Source organism: Oryctolagus cuniculus, chromosome 2 (assembly GCF_964237555.1).
Source record: "Oryctolagus cuniculus chromosome 2, mOryCun1.1, whole genome shotgun sequence".
NCBI classification, from domain to species: domain Eukaryota; kingdom Metazoa; phylum Chordata; class Mammalia; order Lagomorpha; family Leporidae; genus Oryctolagus; species Oryctolagus cuniculus.
Genome location: NC_091433.1, coordinates 17,402,641 through 17,421,584, shown reverse-complemented (window position 1 = coordinate 17,421,584; position 18,944 = coordinate 17,402,641). Strand labels below are relative to the sequence as shown.

The window sequence follows — 18,944 nt, the reverse complement described above, 5'->3', positions numbered from 1 at the left end:
TGATGAGTTGAGTCTATTTGCATAAAGGGCAGAAATACTGCTCTGTATTGAATTATGATAAGAGATGGAAGAAATGAGAAATACTGGTTTGATTCAAGAATAATGCCTGAGAGTCACAGAGAAAGAGGATTTGAGTGTATAATGTCCTTTTTTTTTTCAAGTTCTCTTCTAGCCCACTTATTTCTAAACATAGTATTCTGTAAAAGGACTACAGGAATGAGCCAGGAGAGGCAGCTCGTGCAGATCTCACCAGAAGGGAGATTCCAGCTGCACTGCACGGAGACCCCTGAGCAGAGGGTAACCGAGGGTGGGGAGAGCATGCCTTCACTTTGTTGTGGGGATAGCAGTGACCAGCATTCTCGGTTAAGACTGATGCCGCGGGATGAGGATGCATGCATACTGGACCAAAAGCAAAACACAGGGACTGATTTCTAAACAACAAAGCAGCTGGAACAGAAGCTAAGAGCAGAAATCGTAACTTTGCAGGGCTTCTATTTGGCCGCTGTGGTTCTCACGGAGAGCTTTCTTATCTGTGGAGACAGCTTTCTGGCTTCTGAAATCTTGGCGATGACTAGAGAAGGAAGGAGTGAGATTGATGATGGTAAAAGCTTGTATCAGAAAGAGCTAAGGGGTTGAGCACTAAACATTGTCTTGGAAGCCTGCACGGATGTTGAAAGGTGAATGCAGAGTCAGAAGGCAGAGTGTGGAACTTCTATTTTTCAGAATGCGGAACTTTTAAGCGATCCGTTTCTTTACTGACAGCGTGATGAGACCAGGACACGTTATAGAACTTGTGGGAAAAGAATCAACCGTAAGTCCCTATGAACATTAAGCTGAAGGAGGAATAAGAATGTCATAATGACCCCATGATTACACGTAGAGGTCATTTTTACTTATGTTTGGCACCTTCACTCCAGGCTGGCTTTAGAGGACCAAGTATTATCCCCATTGCGGAAGTGAAGGAAATGGGCCCCAATTTCCAAGGTTCTGAAGCTGATGAGTGGAAGAGTCTGGATCAGTGCTGAAGGTTAATGAGTTCATCTCTGAGAAGTGTTGCTGTTCCAAGGCCTTTAGCATTCTAAGTGCTGTCTCATTTGCAAGAAGGCAGGGACCTCTCACGAGCCAAGTACTTCATAGTTAGGGATGAGTTTTAAAAACTGCAAAGGGAAAGGAATAATTACAAAGGCAAATTCTGGATGCATGATGTTGGCTGGATATTCTTTGGCAAGAAGAACCAGAAGCAGTTTGCAACAGAACTGGTAAGAATGGCAGACATGGAGTGGTTCTGGCAGGCCCCCAGAGCACAGATGGGGCAGGATAGGCATGGCCCTCAAGATAGCCTACAGCAAACATTACCTTTCATTAACAGTGTCCTCCCCCAGGTATTTCTGTCTTCCTTGGAGCCACCAAGAATAACATAGAGATTCAAAAACCCAAAGATTTATCAGGTAGGCATGGTTGATTTCTGTTTTTTGTTTGGCCCCTTGGCACAGAGGAAGGCTGTTCAGTACCACTCATGCTGAGCAACTCCTCAGGAGTTCTGCAAAGTCCTGTCAGCACAATAACCCCCCCTTTTCATCCTCAGAGGATATGCTGACCCATATCAATTCCCACCTACTAACTCAAGTACTATGAGAATCCTATAGTATGTGCTTCTCCAATTAATTCTTTAGAAAATTTTACTATGACATTTTGAAGCACAAACATAGGTAGAAAAAAATAATAGGATGACTGTGTTGCCCACCTTCAGCAGTCAAGGACACAAAGTCTTTTAATTCCAAGGATTAATGTTAAAATATATGTTATGACATAGACTGCTGGTTCTATTCCAAAATTCTTCCCCTTTTTCCCATAGTTGTAGAAGCCCAGATGTTTAGATGCCTAGGGTAGTGGCTGCATTCTCCATCCTCTACTTGTCTGTGTTGCAGATAAGGAAATGAAGTACCTTGGACTGGGAACTGAGACCACTTCCTTATAATGGTACAGCTACAAAACAGAAAGTGTTCAGGCCTGTGAAGATTTGGAAGTGGAGAACCACCATACAGGTTGGGCTACTAGGTGAGCGAGAAACACACGTTTATCTAATTTATGACGTGTGGCCCTCTAACTTAAAGCACATCTCATTTGAGTCTCTATCACCAGTGCAAAACCAATGTCCTAATAGTCTTCATAAACAGTCCTATAATATTTGCAGAGTAGAAATCTGAGCATGTGTTCTTAATACCAGTTCTCTGATTCAATGGTGTTGATTACATTTTAGCTCAGCTGTTATATTACATACAACTTCCCTTGTTCTAATTTAACAATTATTCCCTGAGTGTTAGTGATATGCCAGGGATTATTCTGGATGTTGGGAGTGTATCAGTCAATAAAAAGAAATAAAAATCTATGTCCACATGGACCTTACGTTCTGTTATGAGCTGAATGTCTGTATCCTCTCAAAATTCATATGTTGAATCCTTAGTCCCCCGTGTGATGGGATTTAGAAGTGGGGCCTTGGAAAGGTAATTGGGTTTAGATGTGGTCTGGAAGGTGTGACTTTCAAGACAATGTTAGTACCCTTAGAAAAGGGGTCGACTGAGAGATCTGTCTCTGTGAGCAAGGACGGGAAAGCCCGTTTGAGGACGTGGTGAGAAGGCAGCTGTCTCAAGCCAGGAGGAGATCTCACCAGGAACTGAATCTGCTGATACCTTGATCTTGGACTTCTAGCCTTCAGAACTGTGAGAAATAGATGTCTGTTTATGCTGTCCCGTCTACGTTATGTTTGCATAGGGGCCCAGGCTGAGACACACTAATAGATTCTTGCTTTCTCCTCTTTTTATTATGAATCCATTTATTCATTCATCAAATATGTATTAAGTGCCTAATATATGATCTGTTGTTGGCATTAAGGATGCAGAAGTTTAAAGGCAAAATATCATTCCTATATCCCTGGTACTTACAATCTAGAGGGGAAGATAGATAAGCAAGATCGCTATGTATCACTAAAAAATATATTCTATAACAAATAATGCTATATGCTGTGGAGTAAAATAAAGCAGGAAGAGCAGTGGGAAGTTGTGTGGGTGGAATTTGATATTTCAGCTGGGGTGACAGTCCGAGGCCACCTCAGAGAAGGTGATACTTGCATGAAGACATAAAGGAGCGATGAGCAAGCTACTCAGAGGCATGGAAAAGCAGTTCCGGCGGAAGGACTTGCGAGGGAGAAAGCCCAGAGGTGGGTAACATGTTCTGGGAACTGTAATGATCCTCTTGTAGCTGGAGCTGAGTGGTCTAGGAGAACACTGGTAGGAGATAAAGTCTCATCCTCTGAGGCCTTGTAGGCCCAGGGTTCTTGAAAGCTCAGGCATCTCTCCCTTCAAACCTAGGTCTGTAGAGGTAGGGCCCCTATGGTCTTGCTAGTACCCACTTGAGGGAAGGTTTGGAGAGGAATTTGAAAATGAGTTCTAGGCCGGTGCCGCGGCTCACTAGGCTAATCCTCCGCCCTGCGGCACCAGCACACCGGGTTCTAGACCCGGTCGGGGTGCTGGATTCTGTCCCGGTTGCCCCTCTTCCAGGCCAGCTCTCTGCTGTGGCCAGGGAGTGCAGTGGAGGATGGCCCAAGTCCTTGGGCCCTGCACCCCATGGGAGACCAGGATAAGTACCTGGCTCCTGCCTTCGGATCAGTGTGGTACGCCGGCCGCAGCGCACTGGCTGCGGCAGCCATTGGAAGGTGAACCAATGGCAAAGGAAGACCTTTCTCTCTGTCTCTCTCACTGTCCACTCTGCCTGTCAAAAAAAAAAAAAAAAAAAAAAGAATTAAAAAAAAAAAGTTCTAGCAACTGATGAACAGGAAAGATCTGGCTTAGGACAAAAGGACTTACTTGATCCTACGTTCTAGAGAGGGCTTCCCACAAATAGATATTTCAGTGCTGTTGCTGTTCTGAACTGGAGTCAGTGTAAGAAATAAATAATGTAGTGGTGTCCATTGCATGGCCCACTCCAACAGTGCTGCTGGGAAGGAAGTAGAATCCCGCGTTACCAAAGGTGCACCTGCACTCTCCTGGCTGCCAGCCTTGCTCTGCAGGTCCTGACAGATTGGACCTGCCAAGAGGGAACAATAGAGCAGGGTAGCGTAAGGACTACTTTGGGTCCAAAAAATGGGCGATAATAGAAAACAGCTGGTGAGAAATGGAAACCATTCCCATTTTTTCCCCATCATTCTTCCTCTATACTGCATGTCTTCCAGAAGACCTGTGAGGACACTTCAGAAAGTTTGTGAAAAGTGGAATTAAAAGAAAAACTTATGTTGGTGCAAACAGTTTAACAATGAATGATATTTATAATATGCCTTTTCATAAACTTTTTGAAATATCCTTGCCATGGCGACATAAGAATTTCCTAAAAATATTCCTTTTATAACAAACTTATTTTAAATTTGAGAATAGTGGAATTCTTTGTCCAAAGAAAGGCTGGAAATACCAAGTTCAAAAGTGGGTGTAGGGGCTGGCACTGTGGCTCACTTGGTTAATCCAACGCCTGCAGCGCCAGCATCCCATATGAGCACCATATGAGTCCAGAGAGTCCAGCTCCTTGCTGTGGCCTGGGAGGGCAGTGGAGGATGACCCAAGTGCTTGGGCCCCTACACCCGCATGGGAGACCAGGGAGAAGCACATGGCTCCTGGCTTTGGATCGGTGCAGCACCGGCCATAGTGGCCATTTGGAGAGTGAACCAGCAGAAGGAAGACCTTTCTCTCCATCTCTCTCTCACTGTCTCTAACTCTACCTGTCAAATAAAAAAAAAAAGTGGGTGTAATAACAGTTTAGGTTTTGTAGGTACATAATAAGATGTGGTCTTAAGTTAGGCAAACTGAGAATATTTTGTGCAGATGGCATAAGACTTTTTCTGCAACAAAGCCACTCATACATACATCATGGCTCCCACACCCAAGAAGAGGCAGGTCTGTGCAGCTGCATTCAAGGGATTTCCTCTATTTCTCATTCTTTTTCTCCTGGCTCCTCACTTTTAGCTTTGGGCTTGTGCTTTTAATTGCAGATTTTGTCCTGGGACTTGCTTCTTCAACAAAACCCTTCATATGGTTTTCTTAAGCACTTCGACATGCATTCTCTGTTGAAGTTGCCCCAGGAAATCCCTGGGGTCTAGGAGGGGATTGCGGGAGGTGTGAAAGCCAAGCTGAAGACATCCTCCTACCCCACAGCCTGTAGTTACCTTGGGAGCTCAGGCAAAGCTGGAGCCTCTTTGTGTTCTAACTCCAGGAAAGGAGTTTTGCCCTCAGACTTTTTTAGAAGGTGGTAGCAGAAAGGAGCAGGAGAGAATAAGTGTACAAATAGGGAGGCAAAGGAGTTGCTTTGCCTTTTTTTCAGACTATTGCTTTTTCCCATTTCTTTAAAAGTACAAGAGATCATTTTCTCTCCTCCCTTGCCTGAGTTTCTCTAGGCTTTGTTATTTCATTCTGACACACGGTTTTCTGAACCCTTCCTGTGCTCCTTCCCCTGCTATTTTATAGGCGACAGGTAAAGTACAGTACAAAGGACACAAACAGAAGCAAGTGGCATGCAAGAGACCTGTTGGCCTGGGCCACCTGCGGGAAGGCATTGAGGCAGAGCCCAGTGACCCTCCTTTTGAAACAGAGCAGTGTGCCTGCAAACGAAATCAAAGGTGCTTATAAAAAGAATTCCCTCTTTGGACCTGGTTTTTTCCCTCCAAGTTCCAGGTCCTGCTGTCTTCCTGCTGTCACAAGGGAAGGACCCATGGTCCTACTGCTGCTTTGAATGGCAAAAGCTTTAAATGGTAGCATGGCTTCCTGTTCAGGTTGCTGAAGCCAACTCTGCGTGCAGCTCCAAAACCTGGCTGGGAGCTGTTACCAACAATTTTTCTCTTCCTGTTTCACTTTCTTTTTTAAAAAATGCAGTCCCTTTTCTCCCCTGCTATAAATGAAATGGATGCTTCCTACAGGAAATCACTGTAGAACTATGCAGAGAGAAAAAAAAATCTCACCCTCCAGCTCCACCACCAAAAATAAGCCCTGTGAACATGTTGACATTACATTTTGGACTTCTCTCTAGCACCCTTGGAGTTGGAAGAGTCCCAGTCTATGTGCATTATTTTCTTATTTCTCAGATATTCAGGATCTCCAAGTGTGATTTCATTTTTGGATAAGGGTGTTTCAAGGGAGAAAGAAAGAAAAACACCGGACATAGAAGTCATGAGCCCAAGCACCCTCTGTGTAATAATAGTCTGTGATCTCTGGGGACTCCCGGATTGGTGCTTGCTTACAGTAGTTCCTCTTTAGATGCATCTGTTAATTAGGAAGAGGAGTGAGACAGCAGTGACCTGGGGAATAACAACCAGTTGTATGAGATGAGTAACTTGGCAGCACCTTCAGCTGCTCTTTTTTTTTTTTTTTTTTTTTTTGACAGGCAGAGTGGACAGTGAGAGAGAGAGACAGAGAGAAAGGTCTTCCTTTTGCCATTGGTTCACCCTCCAATGGCCGCCGCGGCCGGCGCACTGCGGCCGGCGCACCGCGCTGATCCGATGGCAGGAGCCAGGCGCTTCTCCTGGTCTCCCATGGGGTGCAGGGCCCAACTACTTGGGCCATCCTCCACTGCACTCCCAGGCCATAGCAGAGAGCTGGCCTGGAAGAGGGGCAACCGGGACAGAATCCGACACCCCGGCCGTGACTAGAACCCAGTGTGCCAGCGCCACAAGGCGGAGGATTAGCCTAGTGAGCCGCGGCACCGGCTTTAGCTGCTCTTCTGAAGATTCTGGTACCCAGCATTGGAAACAGTTTATTTCCAGACACCAGAGTTCTCCAAGGAAGCAAGTTCATGAAGAGATGGCTGGCAGTTTTCAGAGGTGTGAGGAGGGTAATGGCGCCTTATCTGGCAGGCACCACATGGGTTGGAGATGACTGGACTCCCGCCATTCCAGGCTCCACATCCACTACCTCTGTGCGGGGCATGAACAGTGCAGCCACATATGGTAACTCATGGCATGAAAGGGGAGTCAGGGTTGCTCAGTCTAAGGGTCCCCTTGGCCACTTCATGAGTACCTTTGGCCAGTTGCTGTCCTTTTGTCTGTTGGCTCATTCCCTAGTAAAATGAGTGGCACAAAATTAAATAACCTCTAAGATGCCTTCCATGTCACACATTCCAGTTAAAAGGCAAAATATATGTTCCAAGATGTTGCCACACTCATCAATACATGCTCAAATCTCACCCAAGTTCTCAGAGAACTGCCTGTTCTTACAAACCATGGGTGATCTTGAACATGATACTTAACATCTAAACCTCTCTTTACTCCTTTGTTAAAAGGCAACAGCAATGTGCATCTGTAGGCTTATTACTAGGATGCAATGAAAAATAATTTATTCCACAAATATCTATTCAGCACTGACCACATACTAGGCATAGTTCCAGGCACCATGGGCAAGCAGTGAGCAAGAAGAGTAAAATCTCTTGTCCTGTGAAGATGCTAGACTAGATAGTGGTGGAGGGAGACAGGAAACAAATAGAAGTGCCAATGCTTTGCAGACGATTGAACTTCACGATGGGATGGAAAGCAAGCAGGAAACCATTCCTGTATGAAGGAGCAGGGACGATCTTCCCCAAGGAGATGAACTCCAGGCTGAGATGTCCATGACAAGAGAAGCCAGCGACATAGAAGGGCAGGCTGGGGAAAGGCAGACAAAGCACAAAGTATCTAAGAAGGAAGGCAAAGAGCTTGGCACCTTTGGGGCTTGTAGGGATCCAATAAGGTTGCAGCAGGGAGGGAGAGGAGGATGAAGGTGTGAGAAGGAAGTGAAGGGAGGAGTGGATCACAGAGGATTTGACAAGCCAGGAAAGCATTGTGGACCAGGGAGAGTTTTAACAGCTCTGGGTGCAAAGGTACTCTTGCACCATGTCTGTGAGCATGAGGCAAAGAGAAGGTTCTGCAGAAACCAGTTTCCTGGTTGCCCTGAGAGTGTAAGAGAAAAAGGAGTTTTAGCAAATGGTGCTGTGCCAGACGGTTTCCGTGGTAGCAGAGAAACCCTGGGGGAGAGAGGGGTCCTAAGCTGCTCTGCATATCAGCAATCCGTCCCTCACAGCAGGCAAAGTGACAAGAGAGAGCCATTAGGTTCACAAAGGAAACCTTAAAATAGACTTGGTTAGAGATGCAAATTCAGTTCAGTGTAGGTCTCCCAATGTCTTTAAGCTTAAAAGAGCCCTCTGGGAGTGAAAGGGGGAAGGAGGAAAGGAAGGCAGAGCAGATGGCTCCGTGAATGGGACCTGCGCACTTCAGACAACCCAAGAGAGTCTTTATTAATGAGAAGAACGCTCCACGCGACAAACCCGCGTGCCTTCCGTTATTAATAGCATTATTCTTCCATTTATGAATTGCTAACAGATCCATCCTGGGCTCTTTGAGTCTGAGAGGGAAAGAACCATGTTCCTCTGCCTACTTACAAGTGAGCTGCCAGAGGGCCATTTCCCAGGACTTTAAGGAAAGTGAATGTTCCAGAAGAGAAGTAATTACAGTTCTTGGTTTCCAACTGTCTGAGTGGCAGCTCAGATGGTTAATTGAGTCTGCTACCCAGCTCCGTGTTCCTGAGGCTTTCCACATCATTGTCTTCTTTCTCCCACATCTTGGGGAGTTTCCACAGTCCAGAAAGCTGGGCACATTTAGGTTACCTCGGAGGGCAGGCCCACCATAGGCAGCAATTGATATCTAAGCCTCTGCAGCTTGCTCTGCTGATTGTCTGTGGAGTTGGAGAGTCTGGGTGTTCATTAGCATCTGTGATATTCTCATTAGCATTCATGAGGCCCATCTGAAAAGCCTCAGAGCCAGAGAGAGAGGAGTAATTCTGTGCCATAGGGACGGACTAGGGGAACTTTCCTGGTTCATTTCGGCCCCAGTGAGGACCAAGGAACCATCATTTCTATCCCAAGATGCCCATCTTAGCACCTAAATGACCATTCTCAGGGAAGTTTGGGAAATAATATTTTAAAATATTTTATAATGAAGAATTTCAAACATGCACACAAGAATAAAGTTACAATGACTCTTCAAGAGTTTACTGCTCCATCAATAATTCTTAATATTTTGCCAATCGTTTAAAACTCTATTTCCCTCTGTTTTTTTCTTTGTAATTTTCAGATCTCGCATGATCTCATCCCTAAGTTTTTGAATATATCTCCAATTGATAAAAATGTTCCCCTCTCCATTTTTTTTGCAGGTTGAGTTCCCTGGGAAACAAACTCTGAGAATGAAATGGAGCCATGGGCAGTGGCTTTAGGATCGGCACCCACAGGAAGAAGGACAGGAGACAAGCTGGGAGAGGGAGAAGCTGGGTTGCTGGGCTGTCCTCCAGAGCACTCAGCTGACCTCTGAAAATGCCACAAAGAGGGCACTTTTGACTGGTCCAGAGTCGGGATGAGCAGGCTTTGCCTTGACATTCCCATAGAACCCCCACACTAACTGGGCTGTCCTTGGGAAGTTGGTGTAACCTTGGTACTGAAGAATAGTTTTTGAAGAAGCCCATGGGTTAACTGGCAGGCCTCCCAGCAGTGGAGGGAACAGATTTTTTGTTTCTGAAGGGGACCCCAGTGGGTCATCAGAGTGTCCCCTTTAGACATGATTACCCCCAACAAAGCCAACAAAATTCTTCAATATCATCCACGAGTATCTAAAAAAGGTCTGGCCCAGATGAAGAGTTATCTTAAATTGGCTTAAAAGATTTCCTTACTGCAGGTTTAGTCTGACTTTTCGATATGCTAATGAACATCAAGACTGTTAAAGGGCTTCTGTTTCCCCCCCTTTTTTATTTACTTGAGATGCAGAGAGCGACTGAAAGAGACACACACAGAGAGTTCCTACCCAATGGTTCATCCCTCTAATGCCTGAAATGGGAACGCAGTCCAGGTCTTCAATGTGAGTGGCAGGAACCCAATTACTTGAGCCATCACCACTGCCTCGCAGGATACACATTAGCAGGAAGCTGGAATGGGGAGTCAGGGTCAGGGATCAAACTCAGTTATGTAGGATACTGGCATACAAATTGGCATCTTAATCACCAGGCTAAATGCTGATCCACATGCAAAAGTCTTAATCAGTGTCTTTACCGTTATGCCCAATGCCTACCCTTCCAAGAGGGTTCTTAAATGTGCAATATTTTAAAAAGTTGTTTAACCATTTAATATATTCTTGGTTTTATTTATTTATTTGGTTGGTTCATAAACCGAAATCAATATCCTGGAGTATTTAGTGAACAAGGAGATACGAATTTTTAGACTTAATATCTTACGTATTATTTTTGATAATATTTTAAATTTACATTATAGTCAAAGACCTAGTGCTCCACTATTTTACAGTATTTGAGAATATCCAAACCAAGTCTCTCTTGTATGACAAAGAGCAAATGTTCAGAGTAAATACGACTTGATGATATAGTCCCTTCCAAGATAACCACTAATTCCAGGAGCATCTGAAGACATTTTGTTAGAACAGGACATGTACTAAAAATACCATGCACTTTATTACATCCACAGCCTTTCACCAACAGGACTTGTTGATATGGTCATTTCTGCAGAGGAAGTGTGGTAGAAAAGGTGGAAAGGATGAAGAGTTTCTGTAGATGTCTTGAAGATATTTTTAGGCTGCTTTGAAGACTCATTTATAACTGCTAGTTCAAGCTTAAGGGGCTGGTGTTGGAAATCAAGGCACTGGAAAGAAGCAGTTCTCCAAGGTTTAGTGAAAGGTCCATAAATCAATATATTCAATTTACATATATGTGATGAACCCAGGCATTGGAATTGATTGATGCAGGGGAAATACAGTTTATTCCATGGGTGTTTTTGTTAGAGTGAGGAGGAGAAAGATGACCATGGAGCTTAGCAAGTCAATGTGTATGCAATCAGTTTCCCTTGTTGTTGTATGGTTGCTTCTCTCGTGGGATTTTTTCAAAACAAAAATACTACCTCGATTAATCTAAGTGTTCAAGCATTATTTGTATTTCATGGAGAAAATTCTTAATCACACAGCTGTTAGGTGAGAATGTTGGCAACATGATCTAGACACTTGGATGGTAACTCTGTTCTGTCTATTGGTGCACTTCACCAAGAGGTTCAGAACAGTGGAAGAACTGGAAGAAGAGGGGGCTGGGATGTCTGGAATAAGGAGTGAATTTGCCAGGCTTCCCTGGGGGAATTTGATGACCTAGGAGGAATCCTCCTCTCCACAATTTATGCGAGAGCTCTGTGCCTTCTAAACCCCTGGGGTTGCTTCTCTGGTTCATTGTGAGAGATGGTGTGGAAGGCCAGTACAGACCTGAAACCGGATCTTTGTGCCTTACAGTTCTAGCTGTACTCACTAGCAGTATGTTTCATGCATTACATTCAGAACATCAGTTTTTATTGATTGATTGATTGATTGATTTGATAATGCCTGTCTCCTTCAAGCTGTTTATGGCAATTAAATTATGTGTTGTTTATGAATTGCTAGATACTCAGTAAATGCTAATATTCTTTCTCTTATTCCTGAGTGAATTACTACTCATCTTCAGCATTAGAAGTTGTTGGTTTCAAAAGCAAAGACTAGGCTTTCCAATAAAACCAGAATTCTTGGATCTCTCCTCCTCCCATCCATCCCATTTCCTAAGAATCTATGCAACACCTTCTGTGAGAGTTTAGCTGTGCACACTACTAAATTATTTTATATATTGCTAGAGAAGTCTCTGAAGGGCTCATACTTATCTGCCTATCACATTTGAGGTCACTTCATTCAATAATTATTAATAAAAAATGTAAGCAACAAATGACTTGGTACTTACTATGACCTAGCAAAGTGTTTGATAGGCAGTAACAACTTTATGGAGTAGGATCTGCTATTATTCTCACTACAGTGATGAGGCTTTTGAGCAGTGGGATTGAGTAAATTGCCCTAGATCATGGAGCTGGTAAGTAATGGAGCAGGCTTTTAAACCTGCTCTTGATGACATCAAAGACCCTTGAGCAGACACTGTGACAAAAAAAAAAAAAAAAAAAAAAAAAAAAACTAAATCAAAGATCTCTGTGAGTGAGCTCCCAGCAGAAAGAATGGGCCATCAAAGAAGGAGGTTCCTTTCTCTGAAGGGAGGAGAGAACTTCCACTTTGACTATGGCCTTGTCTAAATAAGATCGGAGTTGGTGAACTCAAAAGGCTTCCATAACCTTGGCAACTCATGACAAGAGCCTCGGGTGATTACTGATGCCATAAACAAGATTGTCAATCGTTAAATCAACAACAGGAGTCACTGAGCACTTACTCCCCATGTAGGATCTCTTTCCTTAATGTGTTGTACTATGTGAATTAATGCTATAACTAGTACTCAAACAGTACTTTACACTTTGAGTTTCTGTGTGGGTGCAAACTGTTGAAATCTTTACTTAGTATCTATTAAATTGATCTTCTGTATATAAAGCTAATTGAAAATGAATCTTGATGTGAATGGGATGGGAGAGGGAGCGGGAGAGGGGAGGGTTGCGGGTGGGAGGGTAGTTATGGGGGGAAAAGCCACTGTAATCCAAAAGTTGCACTTTGGAAATTTATATTTATTAAATAAAAGTTAAAAAAAAAACAAAGACCCTTGAGCAACAAAAACACTTGTAACAGTGTCTCTTCCAATCCTAGTGGACAAGGAGTTCTTGGGCCTGTAGAAGTGTATGGAGAAAGGAAAGTGCCAACTGTGGGAGGACCAGGAAATATAGTTTAAGTAAATTGGCCAGAAACTCAGCTGAAGCTTGCTCTTTCAAGTAAGTAAATGTATTAACTTCAGTCTCTCTCTAACTTTGCAGCTGTTTATTATTCTTATATCAAACATACTGGTCAAATTTGAAGTAGGAAATTTGCAAGAAATACCTTCAACTTTTTTTAACTCCTAAATTTTGTGATCACACAAAAAAATAGTGTGTTTGCATCTAATCCATTGTGTCTGTGCCCCTGAACACATCTCCCCTTTGGGTAGGAGAATGGAGGGCTGTCATTGGATTGGCCAAAGTCGTGTTCCTGTAACCTGTGCAGTTGGGTAGAATGGAGGTTAGAGTAAAATTTCAGTCAAGAAAGGGAATGACAGCAGACTGGAGAATGAAAGGAAGATATGCTGTGCAGAAAAAAATAATTTTCCTCTTATGTTAAGTCACTTAAAGCTTATCTACATGTAAACAAGTCATTTCTCTCTAAACTCTTTTCATCCATAAGGAGAGTAATAATTTTCCTTGTAAGGTGATTGTTGAGGGACAAATGAAATGCTATATTAGAAAGAAAAACCTTTGTAAACTTTACAGTCCTGCAGAAACATTAATTCTTACTAGGGTCTTTGAAAACCTGTTGTTTCTCTACTAGTCTTGCTCTACATTGACATATTTTAGCTTCATTCTTGGCATCCAATGCTTGCAAGTCATGCTTTATACTAAACTAATTGAAATGTATGTATTACCCTAGACTATGCATGCTTTATATTCTTCAGCCTGAAGAGAAGCAAACATGAGAGTTAAAAAAAAAAAGAAATCCAAGATATGGTTATTTATATCTCATGTCTGCCAAATTCTCCACCAATGTACAGCTTAATTTCAGGTTTACCTTAAAATGTCTCTGCTACAAGGTAAAAGCTGGGTGACAGCCTGTGGATAAAAATAAATACATGGTTTATACAAAGGCAAATATAATAAAGGAAACCAAAGCTCAGGAAGATGCGGGTGAAAACTGAGTTGTGATCAGTTTGTACATTTTAAGGTAAGTGAGAACTTTGCTGAAGGTTATGAATCAAGGGGAGAAAGCAGTGCTTCTCTAAATAATTAAAGCTTCACATTGTATCTTCTTGTAATGCTCTAGCTAATCAAAGTGGAGTTTGCGTGCTTGACCTTAAAGTCAAGAAGGAAATCTTGAATTTCTTCAGCTTCCTGCTTCGGCTGAGGAATTCTAAAACATAGCTATGAGAATGCCATTTTTAGAGAACGTCGCTAGTGATGAATTATGTTCTCTGGTTTGGTAACCTTGACAAACTGGTACCCTCTCTTAGGAAGTTGTGTATGTCATCACTGCTTTCTAGACACCTTAGTGTCATTAATAGTAGTTAGTGGAAAGACTAAAGAACTGGAGGCAGAAAAATGAGCTAATACTGTGGCTTAGGATAAGGAGCACTACATTCCCAATCTCGAGTTAATACAATTTTTTCAGGAATGTATTTTTGCAGTTGGGGGTCATCAAATTAGGATCCAGGGAAAATCTACCCATTGTATTTGATTAACATATCTCACAAATCTCTTTAATCTACAACTACACACCACCTCCTATCCTTTTCTTTTTCTCTGCTATATATTTGTCAAGGATGCTGGGTCATTTGGTCTGCAGAATTTCCTGTGTACCAGATTTGACTAATTACACTGTGTAGCATTTTAAAAACATGTCTCTTTACCCTTCCAATTTACTGGAAAACTGTTAGATGAATGTAGAGGCTTGATTATTTTCTTTTGGCATATATGATGCAAGTTTAATTTGGAGATGGAAGCAGGCACTAACTATATCATTGCCTTAGGGGACATGTGATGGCCAGTTATCAATCACATTGGTAGGACAAACAATGACCCCACTTTCCAAATAAGTTCAAGCTGTTTGGATATCCAGGATCTATGAATATGTTATGCAACATGGCAAAATAGACTCTGTAGATGTAATTCAGGCTACGGATCTGAAAACAGGGAGAAAGCCAATATTACCCAGGAGGATCCAATATAATTCCATGAACCTTTAAAGACAGAGAAACTTTTCGGCTGCATTCAGAAGCATAAGAACAATATGGTGGGGAGGATGGGGTAAGTCAGAGAGAGGGCAAGTTTGAGGAAGCTTTGCTATGCCATAACTGGCCTGAGATGGATGGGCACATGTGTGAGCACCCAAAGAGGCCTCCAGAGGTCTAGGGCACCACTCCGCTGACAGCCAGCAAAGAAACGGGATCTCAATGCAAGCACTGTAAGAAACTCCATTTGGCTAACAACCTGAATGAGTTGGAAGCGGATTTTCCCCAGAGCGTAACAGTGAGAGCCCAGGTCAGCTGACATCTTCTTTCCAAAACCAGGAGCTGAGAAACCAGTCAACCTAAAACTGACTTTCCACCTACAGAACTGTGAGTAATGAATTTATGTTGTTTTAGGCTGCTAGATTTGTAATACTTGTCAGAGAAGCAATAGAAAGGTAATACAAGAAGATGTTGGTATTGTCAGCCTGATTCATTTATTAAGAAGTTCCCCATCCACCTTCCACCTGAAGGGTTCAGGAGCTGTTGATCCTTGTGGCTTACATTTGCTGTTGTGTTTAGAGAGTCACCAAATGGGGCTTTTTGCAGTTCTATCATTCCTTCTGTGTTTATTATTTGATATTCTTCTGTAAAGAAGAACTTTTTCTTTTCAATCAAAGTAAGCTTTGTACATAAAAAGGTGGATAAATGTGTTTTTTTCTCTTTATTTATTAGTCTTAGAATACTGAGAAGGTTGTTTTGATGCTATTCCAGGTGGCCAATTTTTGATATATTAAGATTTCATGGATTGTTGTATATTTATGTGTTTCAACTATAGTATTGCCATTCATTTATATTGGGTGCTTAACTGGTCTACATTGGTGGCCTTGGAAAGTGCCTCAAGTTGTTCCCTTGAATTTTGTCAAGACCTCACTTTCTTATGGTAATGTTTTAATTCAAATGTTCCAGTAGATAGTTAACGTTTTATTTTTGTGCTTGAATTGTTTTGTTAAAAAATTTTGGTTTTATCATTAATTCTCATAGTACAACTCATTAAGGACAGATGTCCAACATGGGGAATAAGTGACAGTGACTGCTGCTGTTGATTTAACAAGTAACACTCTTATTTTTGACGTCAGTGACTACCTGAGGCTATTGTTATGGGCTTCCAAGGCTATGGAAGCCTCTTGAGTCCACAAACTCTGTCAATATTTAGAAAGGGCCATAAAGTGGAGCAGCCGGGACTCGAACTGGTGCCCACATGGGATCCCAGCACTACAGGTGGTGGCTTTGCTGGCTACGCCACAGCACTGGCCCCTCTTCCAATTTTCTGTCTCTGGATCAAACAAACCCAGGTCCCTTTTTGGTTGGGCCTATTTTCTTTTCTTTTCTTTTTTTTTTTTTTAAGATTTATTTATTTGAAAGAGTTACACAGAGAGAGGAGAAGCAGAGAGAGAGAGAGAGAGAGAGAGAGAGGTCTTCCATCTGATGGTTCACTCCCCAAATGCCGGAGCTGTGCCGATCTGATGCCAGGATCCAGGAGCTTCTTCCGGGTCTCCCACGTGGGTGCAGGGGCCCAAGGACTTGGGCCATCTTCTACTGCCTTCCTGGGCCATAGCAGAAAGCTGGACAGGAAGTGGAGCAGCCGGGTCTTGAACTGGTGCCCATATGGGATGCTGGCACTTCAGGCCAGGGCGTTAACCCACTGTGGCACAGCGCTGAGGTTGGGCCTATTTTCAACACTAAACATCAACACTTATGAGATTTTTCTAAGTTCTGTAGCAAAGCCCCTCGTGGAGGCTCGTCAGCTCCTCGGGTCTGCTAGTGTTTAGCTGAGTGATGGTCCTACCTCTTGGCATTTCCTTTTTTTTAATTCTTCTCTCACTCGTGAAAAGTATCCATTTGCCCGTGGGCAGGGCACTCCTGCTCCTCATGTGGGTCCCGAGAGAGCAGACTATGTTTGCTTCTCCTGGAGATACCCCAACTACGAGCTCCATTCACAAGTTCAGTCGGTGCCTCCAGTGCTTTATCCTTCCCCATGGCCTCTGGGGTCCCTGACACGGCTTTGCTGTGCAATTTTCAGTTCAGTCCAGTCCTCTGTGCTGTGCCCAGGGTTAGATGCAGTCAGTGTGGTCCTCCCTGCCTGCAGGGGTGTTTGGAATGATCCTGTTTCCGAGTGCCTGTGCATGTACTTGGGGGTGCACTGAAGCGCCTTGACGGGACGAGCACCGTTAGGTGGTACAAGGCACTGTGACCTGGGGCGGCACTGACAGCTGTCAGGAGGGCTCGAGAGGAAGCAGAGCAGCTTTCGTCCAGGTCTTTAGACACGAGGGTTTTATGTGTTATTAGGTGTTTCGTGTTCCTAAAAACACCTTCTACTTTTTAAAAAATGATGTATATTTTATTCTGGTAATTATATGAAGTGTCTGAGCAGCATACTGTAAACCATATAATTTTGTATTGGATCAGAATGGAAACTCATGGGATATGGTATATCTGATCATTTCCACGAAAAATCTCTGGGATAATAAAAAAATTCTTTCCAAAAAAAAAAAAAGGGCCATAGTCAAAGTGGAAGTTCTCTCCTACCTTCAGAGAAAAGTACATCCTTCTTTGATAGCCCCTTCTTTCCACTGGGGTCTCACTCACAGAGATCCTTCATGTAGGTCTCGGCTTTTTATGCCTGGAATGCTTTCCTGGACTTTTCAGCCAGATCCAAATGCCTTAAGGGCTGATTCTGAGGTCAGAGTGTTATTTAGGGCATTTGTCATTCTATGAGTCTGCTGTGTGGCCTGCTTCAAGGGGTTAGTTTTTGTTTTACTTTTGTTTTCAAATATGTGAATGTGTACATCATTTTAACTCAAAATAGATAACTAATAGAAAAGACATTCTGAGAATTCCAGTTTATATGGTTTTGCTATCATTATTGTCTTTTCTCCTTAGTTTTAAGTCAATTTTTAATTTTAAAAAATGTAAACAAATATGCACACATATTTGCATATATGTATTTGTATATATATGTATTCATAGTTTTCCTTACTTAAATAAAAGTTAGCCTTTTTAGCATACCATTTACCTTGTTAATTCTACTTAAAATTTCCTGGTAGTTATCCCATGGCACTGTATAGAAATATTTCTCATTACTTTTTATGGCTATACAACATTCCATAATTGATTCACAGTAAATTTATTCAGCCTGTTCTATTTAGTTGGACACTTGGGTTGCTTTTCATCTTTTATTATAAACAGCCTGTCATGGGGCCTGTGACTGCTGTTTTCATTTTGGCTTGTGTATATTTGGTGTGTATTTACAGAATTGGGGATCCTGGTAAATATACCAGCCATTTTGATAAATGTTCCCCTATTTCACTCCATAGAGGTTGCACATTTGCAACCCAAGAAATAATTTATGAGAATGCACCACCTCTTAATGAAAATTCACTTGCTTAGCCATTTCTTGACTTGAGTAGTTACTGACAAATCAAGCATACCCATTGAGCATTGATTCTCCATATATGAATTCTGAACACTAGGAGCAGATAGTGTGAGAAGCACAGAAAGAAAGCATCCTATATGGAATTAGTGTTTCACATATGTAGAGCTTGTTTTCTTTCTTTCTTGCATAAACTCTGAAGTGATTCATTTGATAACTGTGTGTTGAGAGCTATGTGCTATAACTATACCAGAAGTTAAAGATCCAATGGTAAATAAACCATTAACTTCTCTTTCTCATATAACTTACATAATAGAGAAATTTGTAGATATTTGAAAAAGAGCCTTTCAAATATTGTTATGATGTAGAAACACAAACAGTGATGGGAGAGAGAGTTGAGGTTATCAGGGCCTTTTTTTGCCTCAAATCTCTGATGAAAAATAAGAATTATATATGTGTTTGTGAGTATAAATTTAACCTAGACACAAGGTGTTTTGGAAAATGAAATATACTTTTAAATATTTAAGCATTTCAAAAATTTACTTAGCAATTGTTTCTATCCTTGAGGAAAAGAATAAAAATAAAGATGTTGTATTTCTTGAAATAATTTAAGGGTTGTTATTAATTCATTAAATGATAGATGGTAAAATTCAGCAATGAAGATATCTGGTCCTGGGATTTCTTTGATGGGAGACCTTTTACTACTGATTCAATGTTGCACTCATCATTGGTATAGGATATTCTACTTCTTTGTGATTCAATCT

At 42.2% G+C, this 18,944-nt stretch overlaps 1 long non-coding RNA gene across 2 annotated transcripts; it reads left to right on the top strand.

The window, feature by feature from the left end:
• The first annotated feature begins 200 nt into the window (after positions 1-200).
• Positions 201-16,112, top strand: LOC103352340 (uncharacterized). Of its 2 annotated transcripts, none has more exons than XR_007917940.2 (3): positions 201-1,259; positions 1,929-2,058; positions 12,647-16,112. It is a non-coding gene; the product is annotated as an uncharacterized lncRNA (long non-coding RNA). The 2 variants fall into 2 exon arrangements; XR_007917941.2 differs by lacking the exon at positions 12,647-16,112 and adding an exon at positions 9,216-10,230.
• Positions 16,113-18,944: the final 2,832 nt, after the last annotated feature.